Source organism: Pseudophryne corroboree, chromosome 10, assembly GCF_028390025.1.
Source record: "Pseudophryne corroboree isolate aPseCor3 chromosome 10, aPseCor3.hap2, whole genome shotgun sequence".
Taxonomy (NCBI): Eukaryota; Metazoa; Chordata; class Amphibia; order Anura; family Myobatrachidae; genus Pseudophryne; species Pseudophryne corroboree.
This window is the reverse complement of record NC_086453.1, coordinates 170,246,401-170,266,857: the sequence shown is the minus strand read 5'-3', so window position 1 is coordinate 170,266,857 and position 20,457 is coordinate 170,246,401.

Genomic DNA, 20,457 nt, shown 5'->3' with positions numbered 1-20,457 from the left:
TAGGCGTTACCGTTCTATTCTTTGTCGGACAAACCGGTTAAGGGGTAGTTTTTTCCCAAAAGCAATAAACATGTTAAACCAGATAGGACCGAGATAAATTGACAATTGGGAATGTCTTGGGTTTAGGAGTGCTCTCTTTGTTCTGTTCTTATGGTCTCTGTATATGCTTGCTTTTTAGTTTCGTTGATTGTTCATTGAACTATTGATGACAATAAAGTATTATTATTATTATTATTATTATTATTATTAAGATGATGGAACTTCCAAATAGGGGAAAACACTGAAGGGGAAAAAAAAGGAGAGAAACCTGGAAAATTACAGGGAATCCAACCTAACCCACAAAATTAGGTGAGGGAGGTTCCAAACCTATAGGGATATCAATGAGTGGTGATCTAAATTACCATATTAAGTTCTACAGACTCATTAAGTCCCTCGGGAAAGGTGCTATTCATCCTAAACATCCATAGGACTTCATGCTTACACAGTTTTCTGAACCAATTCCCCCCCCCCCCCTTGTAAGGTCCTGGAAATAAACTCAAGACCCACCAATTTGAGACATGCTGGATCCCCTTGGTGGCACACACTATGCGTTTGGACTCTTTTGAGTATGTTCCATCAGTGTTCTAAAAATCATGTTTCCAGAGCTCGAGTAGTATGTCCTATGTATTTCTTGGTGCATCCACACACCAACAAATAAATTACATAGGAAGTGTCGCACTTTATGAAGCTTTTGTTTCATATATTTTTTCACCAGAATCAACTACCAAAATTCTTTGGGTCCCATTCTGAATAAAGTCGCAGGTTATGCATCTACTCTTACCACATTTATAGCATCCCTTCAACTTTATCTGTTGTTTTGACCAACCACAACCTCCCATAGCACTATTGATAGGCTCTAAGGAGGATTTTAAGTGGCTTGGTGCTAAGAGGTTCTTTAAAAATGTGTTCTTACGAAAAATAAACCGTGGGTCTTATGGCAAAAAGGAGGAGAGGGGAGTATCTTGTTTAAGAATGTTATAGTTTCTAGAGACAATATTTTGAATCTCAATGTGACAATTGTTAAATGTCGAGATGAAGGCAACTCCTCGGTTAAACTTAGTGTTTTCTTTTTTCTTACTGGGAACTAATAATTGGTTTCTTTCCATCTTCCTAACTTCTTCTAGAGCATTTCTGATGAGTTATTCAGGATATTTTCTAGTAATAAAGGAGTCTTGACATCTTTTTGGCTTGAATTTCAAAAGAACATAGGTCTGAACAGTTCCTTCTAATCCGTATGAATTGGCTTTTAGGAATACTCTTCTTCCAAGGCATATGGTGGGCTCTTTTAAAATATAATTAGGCATCAGTACCAACCTCCTTAGAATAGTTTGTAGTGCAGATCTTATTATCTCTTATCTCTAAGGCGATATTGAGAAAGCTAGTGCACTTAGAATGGTAAGTATGAGTGAAAACCAGATTATAACTGTTAGCATTAAGTTGATCAATGAAAATTTAAGAAGTGCTGTCCCCATCCCAAATGATAAACAAATTGTCTATATAATGTCCATAGAGAACCAGGCCCGCGCCAAAGTTGCCCCCCCACACGAGCTGGTTTTCAAACTCACCCATGTAGAGGTTGGCGTAACTGGACGCAAACCTGGTTCCCATGGCCGTTCCCATCACCTGAAGATAAAAAGTGCCCAAAAATAAAAAATAACTGTGTTGTAATATAAAAGAAATGGATTCCAAAATGAAAGTTTGATGTTTTTCAGTAAGGTCACCATCTGTATATAGCATGTTCGCTATAGTGCGAATCCCAAGTTTGTGGGGATGTTTGTATATAGGCTTTGCATGTCGAGTGTGAGAAACACATAGGTTCCCCTCCACTTGATAGCTTTGACTAAATTAAGAAAATGTGTCATGTCTTTGATGTGTGACATTAGTGTAGAAATGCGAGGCTGTAAAAAAGAATCAACATAAAACAAAAGATTTGACGTGAGGGAATTAACACCAGAAATAATAGGATGACCTGGGGGTGCAGTGAGGGACTTGTGGATTTTGGGGAGGTGATAATAAATGGGAACCGTGGGATGTAAACAGAAAAGAAACTGATACTCTTCCTTGGTGATAATATCGTCATCCATTGCCCTGGTAAGAAGATCCTAAAGTTCTAACAAGAAGCTTGTGGTGGGGTCATTTGATAACACCCTTTTAAAATGCTATATCACTCAATTGTCTTAGAGCTTCTTTAACGTAGGCAGTCCTATCCTTTATTACCCCCCCCCCCCCCATCTGCCTGTTTGATGACAGTGGAAGTGTCCATTAATTTTTGAACTGCCTGTTTTTCCCATTTGTTCAAGTTATTAGATTTCTTGGACAGTTTAGAGGTATTGGTACATAGGTTCTTGAAATCATCTAGTGTTGCTTTGTAAAAGCTATCAATACTTGAACCCTTAGATTTAATGGGATAGAACTCTGACCGATTTTTAAATTTGTTCCTCTCTTTATTAATATCGAATAGCATAGTTGTTTTTAATGGTGAATTAGTAGTGCTTTCTCCTAAGAGGTCTGTTAGTGCCTCTAGAGCTGCATTGTTGTCCATATCAAGAACTATAGAATAAGATTCATCCTTATTCTTTAAGAGGGTTTGTTTTGCAAAATATTTTTTCCTGCAGAGAGGTCTAGCAAAACGGTTTAGTTCTACAAATAAGTTAAATATGTTAGGTGGTGCAGAGGGGGAAAACTTCAGACCTTTATTTAGTTCCTGCATTTCATTTTCAGTTAGCTTCTTAGATGATAAGTTGAATACCGTTTTGATCTGTGTTCTTTTTCTAAATGCTTTTAATCTCTTGAGTACTTCCTTTCTGCCTCCTCTCCTTCCTCTAAACTGAAATTTTTCTTTCTTTTTAGTGGTTTTCCCTGCCACGCCCTGCCTCTGTCTTGGAACCTCCTTTTTCGCTGTTTTAAAAAAAGATGATCTTGTTGGGGTGGGTTCTCCAAGTTGGACTTGGGTCTAGCACCCAATTCCCTAACCGAGGTTCTAAATTCTTCTCCCTCAGAAGTTTTTCTTCTCATTGAGTGCTGAACAGTTGTCTCACAGAATTGTTGCATTTGTCTCATCCTATTTCGGTATTGTTCTCTTGGACTATCCTGTTGATTTCTCCTGATAGGAGCTCTATATTGATGAGTGGTTCTTTCTGGTTCAGAATTGAGGTTTTTATTTGGCCTTATATCTCTACGTTGTCTATAGGTTCTTATACAATCAGATTTGTAGTCATCTAGATCTCGTTGGAATTTTTACACTTAGTCTCAATTATTGATTATTCAAATTTATTGACTCTGTGGTGGCTCCATCTCCTTCTTTTAATGCATTGCTGTGGCTAAAGAGTTCCAGCTTGATCTTAAGAGCTTCAATCTCTGTTTCTATGTTCCTAAGTTTTTTTTGTCCTAAAATCTATAACAAGTTCCATAAGACTGAATGAGCATTTATCTAATAGGGAATTCCACCTGTTTTGGTATTCCTCATTATCTTGAAAGATGGATGGTTTGTAAAGTCGTAGGCCCCTGAAGATAATTTTTTTATCTATATATTTTTGTAAATTAGCAGTATCCAACCAGTGTCTTGTCTCAGACTTCAATAAATCCTCCAATTTCAAGAAATCCTCTCTCAATTGATTATCCTGATTACTTAGTTTACTATCTAAGGGATTATCCCATTTAGAAAAATATGATTGTCTCCTATTAAGGCTGTCTGTAAAATTAGAAAAACCACCCATGCTGCCCGATCAAAGACTATGTGTGAGAGCAGAAGGAAATAACCAAGGTTAAAATCAGGCGCAAATTGGTTAGCTGTTCTAATGCTGCTGCTATACAAACAGGACCAGTCAGTCCTGTGAGCCACAGAAATATATACAATACAAAAAGCAGCGCTAATGATTAAAATTATAGAAAAGCAGATGGATGGGATGAAGAGTATGAAATTTAATAAAAACAAATTCATATAAAATTGGTTAAAAAGTCAATAGGATCACCAAAATATGCTGCTTAATTAATAGTGTCTGTTCCTTTATGTAATTACTGGACTGCAGATAGGTGTATGGAAACTGTAATAAGGGCTAATGGCACAGTACAATGTGAACATTACCGCACAAACACCGCTGGAGGCATAGTACCTTGAAGGAGTCCCTTAGAATGATTGTTGATACCAGGGTCCTGGGTCCTCACCAGAATGCGGAGTTCTTATTGCGGAGTAGGTGTGGGAAGTAACGTCGAGAATCGAATCTGTTCACCAAACATTGTTTCTGCAAAGCTGATTTGGGGTCCAGTGATGATCCGGGCACAAGGTAGACAGCATCAACTCAATTGTAGGTGATCAACAGCAGCACTGACGCATTTCGCTGCAGGTCCTGCAGCTTTTTCAAAGGTGATATGGCTTGTGTACAGACAGGGTATTTATACCCTTAATGACTCTCAATTAGTCCACACCTGTTCATCCAATCCATCTTAATAAACTGTATAATTAGTAAAAACACATACATTCATATATAATTTATACCCCAAAGGGGCTAGAGCACAGACTCATTAGTAATAATAAATATTTTGTGTATTGTTTATGTTGCAAACATTTGTTTAATAATCTTAGGAACAGAAATACTTCCGGGTTGTTACCTGCTAAAACTGTTTTGGCTTTGAAGCAACCGCATCCTGTGGTTCCTATATTATATTAATAACCAAAGATCCACAAGAAATGTGAGGCTCCGCCTGGGAGACCAATTATTTTGCCTTGCAATTCATTATACCAACCAATTCCCAAATTTTTGGACTACTACTTGCAGCAATTATTACAGACAGGCAGAACCATCTTTTCTTAAAGATACAACATCTTTACTGCTCCTATTGGAGGACCTCCATCTACCTTCAGACAAATTGGTGCTCGGAACATTTGACATAGTCAGCTTATATACAAGTATTCCACATCATGAGGGGTTGGCAGCCATGTCAGAATTTTTGAGCACAAACGACAACTATAATTGACCTGATATACAGCTGTTCCTGGAATTGTTGGAGAAAACCCATACCCGGAACTACTACTTTTTTTGATGGGGCTTATTTCCTCCAATTATTGGGATGTGCAATGGGATCTAACATTGAAATGTCCTTCTCTAATATCTATATTTTTTTATGACGAGAAGCATCTTTTCAGAGATAATCATGATTTTGCAAAGAATCTTATTTTCCATAAGAGATCAATATCAATGATATATTTGTGATTTGTCAGGTTCCATGGATGCTTTTGAAATGGTCATGACTGAAATTAATTCTATGCATGAATATATCAAATTTATGTATACAAGTAGTGAGACGCAAATACACTATTTGGATGTGTCAATCATGTGGGATGCATCTAAACTCACAACTAACATCTTTAATAAAAACAAAGGATAGGAATAAATTGCTACAAGATACCAGTTTCCACACTGAGTCCTTTAAAAGAGGCCTGCCTTTTCCCAACTGTTGCGGGTACATTGGATTGTAAGTGATGAAAATTAAACTATCAGACAGATGGATTGCATGAATGAGAAATTTCTGTCAAAATTATAAAAAAAACGTGATCTCGTAAAGGCCAAAGAGAAGGCACTGAGAGTGTCAAGAGAGGTGGCTTTACAACAAAAACATAAACAAAACCTGAATAACAAAAAAAATTTGGGGAATGACTTCATGACTGTCTCTAATATTATCAGTAAATCAGCCAGAAAATTGTGGCCTGTGCTCAGCACAGATAATAGCACTAAGGCTTTTAAAACAAGCAACTTCCATTCGGATATCGCAGAGGAAAAAATCTCTGAGATTGGGTGGTCCATAATGACATCTCTCATTTGAATCAAGCATGCTCTACTGAACATTTTTTGCCTAAAAAGCCAGGTTGCTATAAATGTGTTGGCTGCACAACATGCAGCTTTATGGAGACTGGCACTTCGATTGCCCATCCACACTCTGGGAAGAGTTTTTGGATTAGATTTGTCCTAACTTGTATGAGTAGATTTGTAATTTATGCAATTAGATGCCCTTGTGGCCTAATGTATATAGGAAAAACTTCATGCCCATTTCATGAGAGGATTACACAACAGAGATCTGCAATAAGGCTTGCCATCAATGGAAAGGAGCAACCGGTAACTAGGCATTTTTGCGACCATCGCCATCCTCTAGCTACCCTTTGCTATAAAGTGATTGATCATGTCCCGCCACCAAAGAGGGGTGGAGACAGGGATAATATGCTTCTGCAATTGGAGTCCAGATGGAACCACCATATGAATACGGTGGCTCCGGCTGGTCTCAATGAGATGCTATTGTGATGGCTGAGTGGCTTCTCTGGGGCCCGGTAACGTCATTGGGGTGTGTTTGTGTGGAGCACTGTGGTGACATCAGTAGGCACAGGATCCATGGTGTACAGCGTTTCCAGGGTGACCTCTTTTTGTTTTTCCATGCATGTACGGGTTACCAACTGTGTTATACATTATAATTTATATAGGCTCATGTATCGGTTGCCATACACAGGGCTGTGCCATGCGTAAAAGTTACACATAGTCCTGTTTTGTTTTGTTGTATACTGGTTGTTACAGTAAGGCTGGGCGGCCCTTCCGAGGTCTGGCGGCATCATTGGGGTGCGCTGCAATGACGTCCGCCGACCCTGAGTCCGTGGCACACAGTGTTGCCATGGTTACCCACCCTGGTGGTTTCCCCGTATAAACGGGTTATGTAGGTACTTTATCTTACATTTTTTCTTACATTTGTTCGCTTTCTGTAGCACTATTCCCTTATTTAATGCTCTATTAATGTGTACATTAATTTATGTGTTGGGCCTTGTTAGATCATTTGCATTGTCTGGGCTCAGTTCTATGAAATCACCAGACACCCAGGCAGGAAATTACTCTGTGATTGTTTGCACATGTGGGAATTTGTGGACTCTCTATTTAACGTGGGTTATTTGTATGTCTGTTATCTTTGAAAAAGGTCTAATAAAGGACTGAAACGTCAGATTCAAAATTTGTTTGCGGTTGCAATTTATTACAAGATCAAGGAGTGCCTCTGCCGTTTGTGAAACTATCTATGGATATATCATGCTGAGGACACCCGGGCAAATTATATAAAGGAGTGGAGTACCGGTCTTCTAGACCTGTATATAGTTAATGCAGGAGAGTAGACTGACACTCCAAACATATAATTCGCAATAGCACAATGGTTTATTAGCAATATTCAGCAAAGATTCAAACCTTAAGGTTTATCTTCAAGCCAAGAGTGATGAATATTGCAAACAATATGTTTTGAGTGCCATTCTCTTTTTCTGTAATAACTATTCATATTCTATTTTGGTACCCAACTTGAAATGTAATTACACTACTGTGAACCATTGGACTTATACGGCAGTACCACTGGACTGGACTTATACGGCAGTGCCACTGGACTTTTACGGCAGTATCACTGGACTTTTACGGCAGTATCACTGGATTTATACGGCAGCACCACTGGACTGGACTTATACAGCAGTACCACTGGACTTGACTTATACAGCAGTACCACTGGACTTATTCGGCAGTATCACTGGACTTATAGGGCAGTACCACTGGACTTATAGGGCAGTACCACTGGACTTATAGGGCAGTACCACTGGACTTATAGGGCAGTACCACTGCACTGGACTTATACAACTGTACCACTTGACTTATACGCCAGTACCATTGGACTTATACGGCAGTACCACTGGACTTATACGGCAGTACAACTCGACTTATACGGCAGTACCACTGGACTTATACGGCAGTACCACTGGACTTATACGGCAGTACCACTGGACTTATATGGCAGTACCACTGGACTTATATGGCAGTACCACTGGACTGGACTTATACAGCAGTACCACTGGACTTATACGACAGTATCACTGGACTTATACGGCAGTATCACTGGACTTATACGGCAGTATCACTGGACTTATACGGCAGTATCACTGGACTTATACGGCAGTATCACTGGACTTATACGGCAGTATCACTGGACTTATACGGCAGTATCACTGGACTTATACGGCAGTATCACTGGAGTTATACGGCAGTATCACTGGACTTTTACGGCAGTATCACTGGACTTTTACGGCAGTATCACTGGATTTATACGGCAGCACCACTGGACTGGACTTATACAGCAGTATCACTGGACTTGACTTATACAGCAGTACCACTGGACTTATTCGGCAGTATCACTGGACTTATAGGGCAGTACCACTGGACTTATAGGGCAGTACCACTGGACTTATAGGGCAGTACCACTGGACTTATAGGGCAGTACCACTGGAGTTATACGGAAGTACCACTGCACTGGACTTATACAACTGTACCACTGGACTTATACGCCAGTACCACTGGACTTATACGGCAGTACAACTCGACTTATACGGCAGTACAACTCGACTTATACGGCAGTACCACTGGACTTATACGGCAGTACCACTGGACTTATACGGCAGTACCACTGGACTTATACGGCAGTACCACTGGACTTATACGGCAGTACCACTGGACTTATACGGCAGTACCACTGGACTTATACGGCAGTACCACTGGACTTATATGGCAGTACAACTGGACTTATACACTGGACTTATACCACAGTACCACTGGACTTATACGGCAGTACCACTGGACTTTTACACTGGACTTATACCGCAGTACCACTGGATTTATACCACAGTACCACTGGATTTATATGGCAGTACCACTGGACTTTTACGGCAGTACCACTGGACTTTTACGGCAGTACCACTGGACTTTTACGGCAGCACCACTGGACTTTTACGGCAGCACCACTGGACTTTTACGGCAGCACCACTGGACTTTTACGGCAGTACCACTGGACTTTTACGGCAGTACCACTGGACTTATACGGCAGTATCACTGGACTTATACGGCAGTATCACTGGACTTATACGGCAGTACCACTGGACTTTTACGCAGGACTTATACGGCAGTACCACTGGACTTATACGACAGTACCACTGGACATATACGGCAGTATCACTGGACATATACGGCAGTACTACTGGACTTATAAGGCAGCAGCACTGGACTTATGGCAGCACAGGACACCACCACTGGACTTATGGCAGCACAGGACACCACCACTGCACTGGACTTATACAGAGGCAGCACTGGACTTATGGCAGCACAGGACACCACCACTGAACTTATGGCAGCACAGAACACCACCACTGCACTGGACTTATACAGCAGCAGCACTGGACTTATGGCAGCACAGGACACCACCACTGGACTTATGCAGCACAACACAGCACCACTGCACTGGACTTATGGTAGGCAGCACAGAACTTATGGCAGGCAGCACAGGACACACCACTGTGACTGGACTGATGCAGCACAAGACACCACCACCGGACTGATGCAGCACAAGATAGCACTGGAATGACACATAAGAGCAGGTCGACTCGCCACACCACTTTCCTGCACAGACACTAAGGAGAGAGATACGTTCACGTGCTATCAAGAGGATCTTGATAGCATGTGAACCCCGGTGCTAAGGGGAATTAAGGAGTGAGCTCCAATATCACTGTGCTTATGTACAGTATTTATTAACAGCAGAGAACTCCTTGATTGAATTTGCTGTGCATGAGGTGAAGTGCAGGGACTGCAAACAAATGTGATAATACATACAAGCGCCCATGAGAGGGACAAACTGTAGTGCAGAATTCCTTCAGGTATTTTTCGATGTTATGTGACAAGGAAAAAAAAGTGCATATAGTGATGTACCGTTTAAAAATTTTATATACAGTCACATACAACACAACAACGATCAATGCAAGGTATCCAGGGTACAGAAAATCCAAAGTGAGTAATTACCAGCAGCAAGTAAGAACTGTCTCACGGCAGTTCTGAAAGCATGAGGATTTGTTTCCCATGGCAGCAGCAGCTGTAACTTCCTCTCACGTCTGGTCTGTTCTTAAATGCACCTGTTCCTTAAAAGGAAGGCTCTGGATAAATGCATGGAGTCCGGAGATGTGTGTTATAAATTCTAACTATGGACTAACAAGCTGACTAATCTGTAATTAACATACAGCTGGAGTTTTATACTAACAGGCATGGAATGAATATTGAGAGAACCTGCTATTTATATGGGTGGTCTTCAGTATGCCGACTGACGGGATCCCGGCGCACAGTATACCGGCGCCGGGATCCCGACAGCCGGCATACCAACACTTATTCTCCCTCGTGGGGGTCCACGACCCCCCTGGAGGGAGAATAAAATAGCATGGCGCGCTTAGCGCGCCACCGTGCCCGTAGCGTGGTGAGCGCAGCGAACCCGCAAGGGGCTCATTTGTGCTCGCCACACTATGGGTAAGCCGGCGGTCGGGCTCCCGGCGCCGGTATGCTGTTCGCCGGGAGCCCGACCGCCGGCATACCATAGTGAACCCATTTATATTACGGCTACTAATTGCTGTTATATTACGAAGTATTCAATTGTATATGCATATACAGTATGTGAGTTTTAACATCTAGTTCTGTTGCTAACCAAGTGTAATTATACCTTTCATGGGTTGTTTTATATGATACCGGACAGTGTCCTGTAGCTTTTATTTGGATACGGTGATTAGGTCGACACCACTTAGGTCGACAGTCAATAGGTCACCCACTATTGGTCGACATGCATTAGGTCAACAGGGTCACTAGGTTGACATGGTCATTAGGTCAACATGTACTAGGTCGACAGTTCAAAAGGTCGACATGAGCTTTTCAAAAAATTTTCCCGTTTCTGAACTTTTTCATACTTAACAATCCACGTGGACTACAATTGGGAATGTTAACCTGTGCTGAGCACAGCAGAAGCGTAGCAAGGCACCTTGCCCAAAGTATGGCAAGCCATGTGAGGGGACACATGCACCATTTGGGGTTCCCCTTCTCTTTACGAAGAAAACAACACAAAAAAAGAAAAAAACTCATGTTGACCTTTTGACCTGTCGACCTACTTCAGGCCGACCTAATGACCATGTTGACCTAGTGATCCTGTCGACATAAGGCATGTCGACCAAATAGTGGTCGACCTAATGACTCTCGACCTAAGTTTTGTCGACCCAACGACCCATACCCGCTTTTATTATATATTAAAGTGTGCAATAAATATCCATTCCTGGATGAGAAGCGCAGTCCTGTATTTTTTATTTGGTTTCCGTAAGAGGCACACCGCTGACAACCTCTTTCGGAAACTGAGGGACATCATTGCACAATGGCTTACCCCACATAGACTCTCCTGGTCTATGTGATATCGGACAACACCACCAATATTGTGCATTTATTACAGGTCGACACAGCTTAGGTTGACAGTCATTAGGTCGACCACTGAAAGTCGACATGGTCATTTAGTCGCCATGTACTAGGTCGACAGGTCAAAACGTTGACATGAGTTTTTCACTTTTTTTTTTATGTTTTGGATTTTTTTCATACTTAACGATCCACGTGGACTATGATTGGAATGGTAACCTCTGCTGAGCAAAGCGAGGCACCTTGCCTGAAGCATGGCGATCGAAGCCAGCCATGCAAGGGGACACGGTGCACTAATTGTGGTTCCCCATCACTTTACGAAGAAAAAGCATCAAAAAAAAGATTTAAAAAACATGTTGACCTTTTGACCTGTCGACCTAGTACATGTCGACCTAATGACCGTGTCGACCTATTATCCCTGTCGACCTAATGCATGTCGACCTTCCATGGTCAACCTAATGACTGTCGACCTAAATTGTGTCTACCCAACGACCCATACCCTGGAGTGCAATCCTTATTTCCCCTTCATCCACTAGGGGACACTGGATTTCCTCTTTACAGTGGGTATAGTAATGAAGTTACTGGGAGCTGGGCACTTTAAAAATTTGAAGTGTGACTGCTCCTCCCCCTCTATACCCCTTCTCCAGGCCAGTCTTAGTTTAGTGCCTGGACATATTTCCTAGTTCTCCTCAAAACAGGCAAATTAGATTAGTAAGATCCACAATCAACAAGAGGACAACAGTCAGAGGTTGCCCCTGCCTGTTCTGCATTGTGGGAGCAGCTGGGGGGTCCCTCCGCAACTGCTCGCAGTTAACGCATGGAACCTCGGCTCAGAGACCTCCATCTCTAGGGTGCACCAGACCCACTGCATGCAGCATGACTCATGGTCCCCAAGCCACTGACCACCACTGGCCAGCTTAGGGCAACAGGAACTATGGGCTACAAACGGGGAATGTTTTTCTTACATGCAGAGGCTACCGCTGGGGACCGTGTTGATTCTGCAGATGCAACGCTGAGACTGGGGCTAACACAGGACATTGAGTCAGTGGTGTACAGCAGTTTCAGGAAAGTAATTGGAACATGTAACCTCAGCGATCAAACCTGAGTAAAAGTTCACTTTTACCTAGTGTGTTTAGCATTGCTAACAGTGCGGATATATAGGGCAAACAGTGTAATTATCTTCCTACTCTGCCATTTTCTCCTGCCTATATCCTCTCAGTTTCTACCCTGCTCCTGTCCACTATGCTACTGTATTATTGGTATTGTCAGTTTGTTTAAAACATTGCTGCAAGGAGTTCAAAAGCTGTACAAAAATCCTTTACCTGCACTAAGTGCTCAAATAAATTCACAAAGGAAAAATCCTCTAGTTCCTTATACTGTGATTCCTGTATTCCTGACACAGGAGCACAACAGCACGACACTCCGGTTTGGGTGTCACAGCAAAACATCATTATGTCACACTTAGCTGCAGAGCTAGAAGCCTCCCGCAAAGATAGGGAGGCTGCTAGCAGGGCCGGTGCTAGGGTGTTCGGCGCCCTCCTGCAAACTATAAAATTGCGCCCTCCCTCCCTTAACTCACAAAGGGTCAGTGTGCGTCACAAAAGAGGGGGATTTACAGGGAGAGTGAAGGCAGGGGCACTGACAGTGAGTTACAGGTAGAAGTGAAGGGAGGGGCAGTGACAGGGAGTTACAGGGAGGGTGAGAGCAGGGACGCTGAAGGGTGGTTACAGGGAGGGTGAGGGCAGGGATGCTGAAGGGTGGTTACAGGGAGGGTGAGGGCAGGGACGCTGAAGGGTGGTTACAGGGAGGGTGAGGGTAGGGACGCTGAAGGGTGGTTACAGTGAGGGTAGGGATGCTGAAGGGTGGTTACAGGGAGGGTGAGGGCAGGGATGCTGACGGGGAGTTATAGGGAGAGTGAAGGCATGGGCACTGACAGGGAGTTACAGGGCGGGTGAGGGCAGGGACGCTGAGGGGGAGTTAGAGAGAGGGTGAGGGCAGGGATGCTGAGGGTGAGTTACAGAGAGGGTGAGGGCAGGGATGCTGAGGGAGAGTTACAGGGAGGGTGAGGGCAGGAACGCTGAGGGGGAGTTACAGAGAGGGTGAGGGCAGGGACGCGTGCGGTGGTCTTCCTGGGCAGACAGGTGCAGTGGCGGAACTAGAGAATAGTGGGCCCAGGTGCAACAATATGCATTGGGCCCCATCGCATATTAAAAATAGGGAAATGGCATCCCCAAAATATGGTTTGTCTCACTAACAAGGGGTGTCGCCACACAATAGTACTCCCAATTCACGTTACACCACACAGTAGAGAGCCTTATACCCCGTATGCCACACAGTAGAGAAGCTTATACATGGTACACCACACAGTAGAGAGCCTTATATATGTTGCGCCACAGTTTAGAGCCTTACACAGGGTACGCCACACAATAGAGAAGATTATACATGTTACAACACAGATTTTTCGACCAGGGAAAGGGGGGAAATTAATGGGCGAAAAGGGATTCAATACCCATGGTCCAATTTGGCACATAATTGAATACCCCCTATAGTAGAGAAGCTTATACACGTTACGCCACACAGTTGAGAGGCTTATACATGGTACGCCACACAGTACAGAAGCTTATACACGGTACGCCACACAGTACAGAAGCTTATACAAGGTACGCCACACAGTACAGAAGCTTATACACAGTACGCCACACAGTTGAGAGGCTTATACATGGTATGCCACACAGTACAGAAGCTTATACACAGTACGCCACACAGTACAGAAGCTTATACAAGGTACGCCACACAGTACAGAAGCTTATACACAGTACGCCACACAGTTGAGAGGCTTATACACGGTATGCCACACAGTACAGAAGCTTATACACGGTACGCCACACAGTACAGAAGCTTATACATGGTACGCCACACAGTACAGAAGCTTATACACGGTACGCCACACAGTACAGAAGCTTATACACGGTACGCCACACAGTACAGAAGCTTATACACGGTACGCCACACAGTACAGAAGCTTATACACGGTACGCCACTCAGTTGAGAGCCTTATACACGTTGCGCCACACAGTAGAGAGCCTTATACAGGGTACGCCACACAGTAGAGAAGATTATACATGTTATAACACAGAGGGGTATTCAATTATTGCCGGATTTTTCGACCAGTCGAACAATCGGCAATTATCAGCCAATTTAGGGCAGATTAGATTCGCCCGATTCAATGCCTGTGCCAATTTTTCGACTGGTCAAAAAATACGGCACTGGCAAAAACCATGTGGATCGGCAAATTTGCCGCCGATCCATGTGTTTTGTTGAATTTGTGAAAACACCTACAATTGAATACCCTTGGTCGAATTTGTGCCATTTTTGAATAATTGAATACCCCCCATAGTAGAGAAGCTTATACATGTTACGCCACACAGTTGAGAGACTTGAACACGGTACACCACACAGTAGAGAAGCTTATACACGGTACGCCACACAGTAAAGATCTTAATAAACGATACGCCACACAGTAGAGAGCCTTATACACGGTACGCCCCACAGTAGAGAGCCTTATACACGGTACGCCCCACAGTAGAGAGCCTTATACACGGTACGCCACACAGTAAAGATCTTAAATAACGGTACACCACACAGTAGAGAGCCTTATACACGGTACGCCACACAGTAGAGAGCCTTATACACAGTACGCCACACAGTAGAGAGCCTTATACACGGTACGCCACACAGTAGAGAGCCTTATACAAGGGTATGCCACACAGTAGAGAGCCTTATACATGGTACGCCACACAGTAGAGAGCCTTATACACGGTACGCCACACAGTAGAGAGCCTTATACACGGTACGCCACACAGTAAAGATCTTAAATAACGGTACACCACACAGTAGAGAGCCTTATACAGGGTACACCACACAGTAGAGAGATGCACACGTCAACATTTACTACCGGGAATGTGAGATAGATAGATAGATAGATAGATAGATAGATAGATAGATAGATAGATAGATAGATAGATAGATAGATAGATACAGATGTGGCCAGCCTCATTGTTGCCGCAATGTGTAGGAACCGGCATACGCATCATGGCAAGCAGCAGTGAACACCATGCTGCGGCTATTCGCAGCCTCCGTTCACTCCATAGAAGTACACATGCGCGCTTCATAGACATGGGCACACTAGTGGCGCCATCCATGCCGCGATGCGTACGCATCACGGGATGGATGAGTGTGGCTACATCTGTAGATATGGATATACACACACACATAGTAAAACACACACACAGCAAAACACATATACACAGACACATAAACACATACATACAGCTAAACACATAGCAAAATACATATACAGTATATACAGAAAAACACACACATAGCTAAACACACACACCTAAACAGACATAGGAAAATACATATACAGTATACAGAAACACACACACACACACCCATAGCTAAACACACACTCTTTACTTTACATGTGTTTTCTTTTTCCACACTTTCACACTCTGCACCTCCTGGCACTGGCTCCAGCAAGGATCCTCACTGCAGGGGCTGAGTGCACTGACTCACTCTTCTGTACACACACCACAGACTGCTGCCGTGACTCCCCCTCCTCCCTCCCCCGTATGTCCCAACATGCAGTGGAGGGCTAACACGGAGACCAGGAAGCTGAGAGCTGCAGCAGCAGTGCAGCGCAAAGAGGAAGGGTGAAGTGAGTGATCACCCTCTCACTGCTTTCTCTGTCTGAACTTGTAGCACAGTGGCGGCAGCATGTAACGAGTCAGTGTGACTCACTACACTGCTGCCAGCTGCGGGCTCCTTCACAGCGCTGGGCGGCTCCATCAGTGAGGAGTCAGGGAGAGGGGCGGCTCCATCAGTGAGGAGGCAGGGAGAGGGGAGCCGCTGTTCATGCTGCTGGCGCCCCTGCTGATGTCTGTCAGAGTGACAGGCACTGGCAGCAGGCATCAACAGCGCACATCAGAGCAAGGTCGCAGAGCAGGGAGAGTGCCTCTCTGACCCAGCGCCTCCCTGCTTTGCAGGACCTTGCTGAGCGGGTAGCGCCGGGCCTGGCTGATAGACAGGTAACAGTTCCCTCACAAGATTCTGAACCAGCCTGGACTCATTAGGTCGGTGGAGAAGCTAACTAAATCTATATCCCCATCACCCTCCATAGCCTCTCAAGCCTCTAAAAGAGACAGTTATCCTCAGTTCTACAGTCGAACGACTTGGACAATGAGATAAACCCCCCTTAGAGGAGGGTGAGTTCCAGGATTCAGGAGACGAACAGGTCCCCGAAGAACCGGAACCTACTTCCCAGGGAATTTAGGCATTAATAAACAGCTGTACACCAGATATTAAAGGTAGAAGAGGACCTAGGTCCAACAAAACAGTCTTTTTTGGAAAAACAAAGCACGGATAACTTTTTTCCTGCATTTGGAAAAACTGGATTTTATCCTTACCTCGGCATGGAAAAACCCAGACAAAAAAATTCCAAGTGTCCAGTAGACTGTTATCAACATATCCCTTCCCACTGGATAGTCAGAAATCATGCAAGAATCCACCTATGGTAGATTCATCATTGTCTCGTCTGTCTAAAAAAATTGTACTTCCTGTTCCAGGAACCACCTCCTTAAAGGAAGCTTCAGAAAGAACACTGGAGAACACTTTAAAATCTATTTACACACTTGTGGAAGTAACCTTATGCCCTGCAATGGTTGGATGCTGGGTCAATAAAGCCAATGAAACCTGGGCTAGGTAGTTAGCGGAAGGTATCAGATCATGTTCCCCACCAGAGGAACTTATTCCTTTAGCAGAGCATAATGAGGTATCAGCCTCATATTTGGGGAAAAGCGTCAAAGGAGGTATGTTCTTTCTCATCCAGGTCCTCCACCTTAGCAGTGTCAGCTTGCAGAGCTCTCTAGCTACAAAAATAACAAGCAGACTCAGAATCAAAAAAGGCTGTGGAAGCTTTACCATTTTTGGGAACCGCTCTCTTTGGAGAAGAACTTGATTAGTGGATCTTACAAGCAACTGGGGGTAAGTCTACCTTTCTCCCTCTTAAGCTACACAACCAACTAGGAGAACATATTACGGTCCTTCATTTCGGTCCCTTCGGGCCCCAGGAATGTCTAGAGGTCGATCCAGAGGAGGATCAACAGTTTCTCATGGTTTCAGAGGGCGAGGAAAAGCAATTACAAGCTCTTCTATCAACGACACAAAACCTACCTCAAAACCTAGCGCATGACGCATCCCTCTCTCACTTGGGGCCCCCAGAGTGGGTGGCTGGCTGTCAGACTTTGCAAATGTCTGGACAGAAACATGTTAATATGCCTGGGTTTGGGACCTCATAATTCAGGGGTGCAAACTGGATTTCATGTTTCAACCGCTTCCTCGGTTTTTCACCACAGGTTTGGCAGTTTCCGACGACAAACGGGTTGTCCTCCTAGAGACTATAAACAAGTTTCTAACAGCAAAAGTGTTGAGACTGATACCCAGACATCAACAAAAACAGGGGTTCTACTCCAGTTTATTTGTGGTGCCGAAACCAGATGGATCAGTCATACCCAGGGCCGGTGCCACCATTAGGCAGCTGCATAAGGGCGCCTACCACTGGAGGGCGGCATGCTCCCGAGTCCCGGTATAACTAATAAAATAACTGCTTCTGGAGGATGTGGCCACAGATGATGTGTGCCAGGTTCTCTTCTGTTTGACTGGGAGTGGACAGCGGAGGAGAAGGCTGTGGCAGCAGCAGAGCCAAGCGTGCTGCTGCTGTCTGCGGAAGTCTCAGGCTCAGGGATGCTGGGGTGCAGCTTCTCTGAATGGAGATGCTGAGGAGCAGAGAAGGCGGCAGTAGTGGATCCGAGCATGCTGCTGCTGCTGTGTGTTGAAGTGATGGACTCAGGGCATACCGGGGTGCAGCTTCTCTGGACAGAGATGCTGGGGAGCAGAGGTAACTTGACACTGTGGTGGATCAGCAGCCCGAATCCCAGAGATAAGGTTACTGGCACCCTGCTGGCCTCTCCCTGATCTGCTGTATTAACACAGCTGGTAAGAGCAGTGAAACAAGTGGTCAGAGTGCAGACTGGAATGCAGTAGTCTGTATATGTGCATACTGCACAGTATGTGTTTGTGTACATGTGCATTATGTATGTGGATGTGATATGTATGTGTATCTATGAATGTTGTATGTGTGTATTTGTGGAAGCTCTGTATTACCCCATCAAAGACACATTGCTCTCAGTTTCTGAAGCCCAATGGGGAGCCCTATTAACAACTGCAAGCTTTGCAGACCCTAGTATTATTAATAATTAGATATAGTGCCTATCTATAATATAAAACAACAGACTGTTGTATTATAACTGATCTGATTTTGGGACAGGGTTCATTTTAACTGTCATTCATGTACACTGTATATGGGTTGGTTATGTAATGCTGGCGGTCGGGATCCTGGAGGTCCGCATGCCAACCCCGGGATCTCTGCTGCCAGCATGTTGGGGGGGAGGGGGAAGCGCAACAATACCCCTTGCGGGCTCTTTGCGCTCGCCACACAGCAAATAGACACTGTTAGCTGGAATAGCGGCTGTCTGCATTGTCAGCGGTCGGGATTGCAGAGATCCCGACTGAGTATCCTGACTGCCGAGATCCCGACTGCCGGCAATTCAACTACATTCCCTGTATATATCACAAGTTTTTCTTTTTCTGTTATTTGCTGCTTCAGGAAGATCAGAATCAGACTGTCTACACAGCTTCTAGAACATTATCCTACTTCATGGGCGGGATGTAATGAAGCCCAAGATCGCTGGAGGTGCAGGATGCCGGACGGATGTTTTTTTTGAAAGAGGCAGCCACTTACAATGCATCGTTTTGCCTTGTAAGTGATTGCCTTAGTAAAAAACATCCAAGCTCTCCCAGTGATCTTGGGCGTCATTGCATCAAGTCTTTATTAGAACTTATTTTCACTAATATTAGTAGAAGGGGGAGGGGGAGGCAGGCAGGCAGTAGGCTGAACTTTTGCCTAGGGTGTCGAGAAACCTTGCACCGGGCCTCGTCAGACTCATTCTGAACTGGAAGGATCTCAATCAATATTTGAGAGTTTTCAAGTTCAAGATGGAGTCCGTTCACTCAGTGATTGCAGGGTTGGAGCCAAATAAGTTCTTGGTGTCGTTGGACATAAAAGACGCTTACTTGCACATACCCATCTGGCCTCCACAACAGATGTACCTGTGATTCACCATTCAAAACTCACATTACCAGTTCCAAGCCTTACCCTTCGGCCTGTCATCGGTGCCCAAGATATTCCCAAAGGTCATGGTGGTAATGATGGCTATTCTAAGATTGTAAGAAGTCACGATCACCCCCTATCTGGATGATCTTTTTTGAAAAGCTTCTTCCAGAGACCAATTACTCCAAAACATAGGGATAATGCAGAGGCTCCTCATAAGACATGGATGGATCCTAAACATCTCCAAATTTCAGTTACAACCAACACAGAGACTAAAGTTTCTGTGCATGATTCTGGACACAACCAGACAAAGAATCTTCCTCCGTATGCACAATAGGTTAAAGAACGGTTGATTGAGTCTGCACAGGATCACTTAATGAATCCAAGTAATAGCCAAGAAAATATATTCTTAAAGCCGTAGCTCTAAGAAATAACCAACATATGGCCATATATTTCCAAAATAATTAGAGTTTGGCACTAAGTTGGCGGTGCTCCCAGAAAATAGTTCAGTAAACTATTTGAGAAAATGAGAAGGATGGTTCCCGTATAGTACCGGAACCAAGAGAAAAAAGAAAGACTATGGGGTATATTTACTAAGCTCCCGATTTTGACCGAGATGCCGTTTTTTCTTCAAAGTGTCATCTCGGTTAATCTCGGTCATTTACTAAACACTAATCACGGCAGTGATGAGGGCATTCGTATTTTTTGTGAAGTTCATGTAAAAAATTACGAATGAATACACCATCGGTCAAATTACGCCTGTTTAGAGACGAATCTCGGTCATTTACTAACCATTCGTAATTGTATTTGCTGCCGTGAAAATGCTATTGCGGCCGCATAAAATTACGAGTCGCATTTTTTGGCTAAAAAAAAAACGCGCCAGCCTTTGAAAATCGCGTTTACATGTGAACTTAATTATCCATT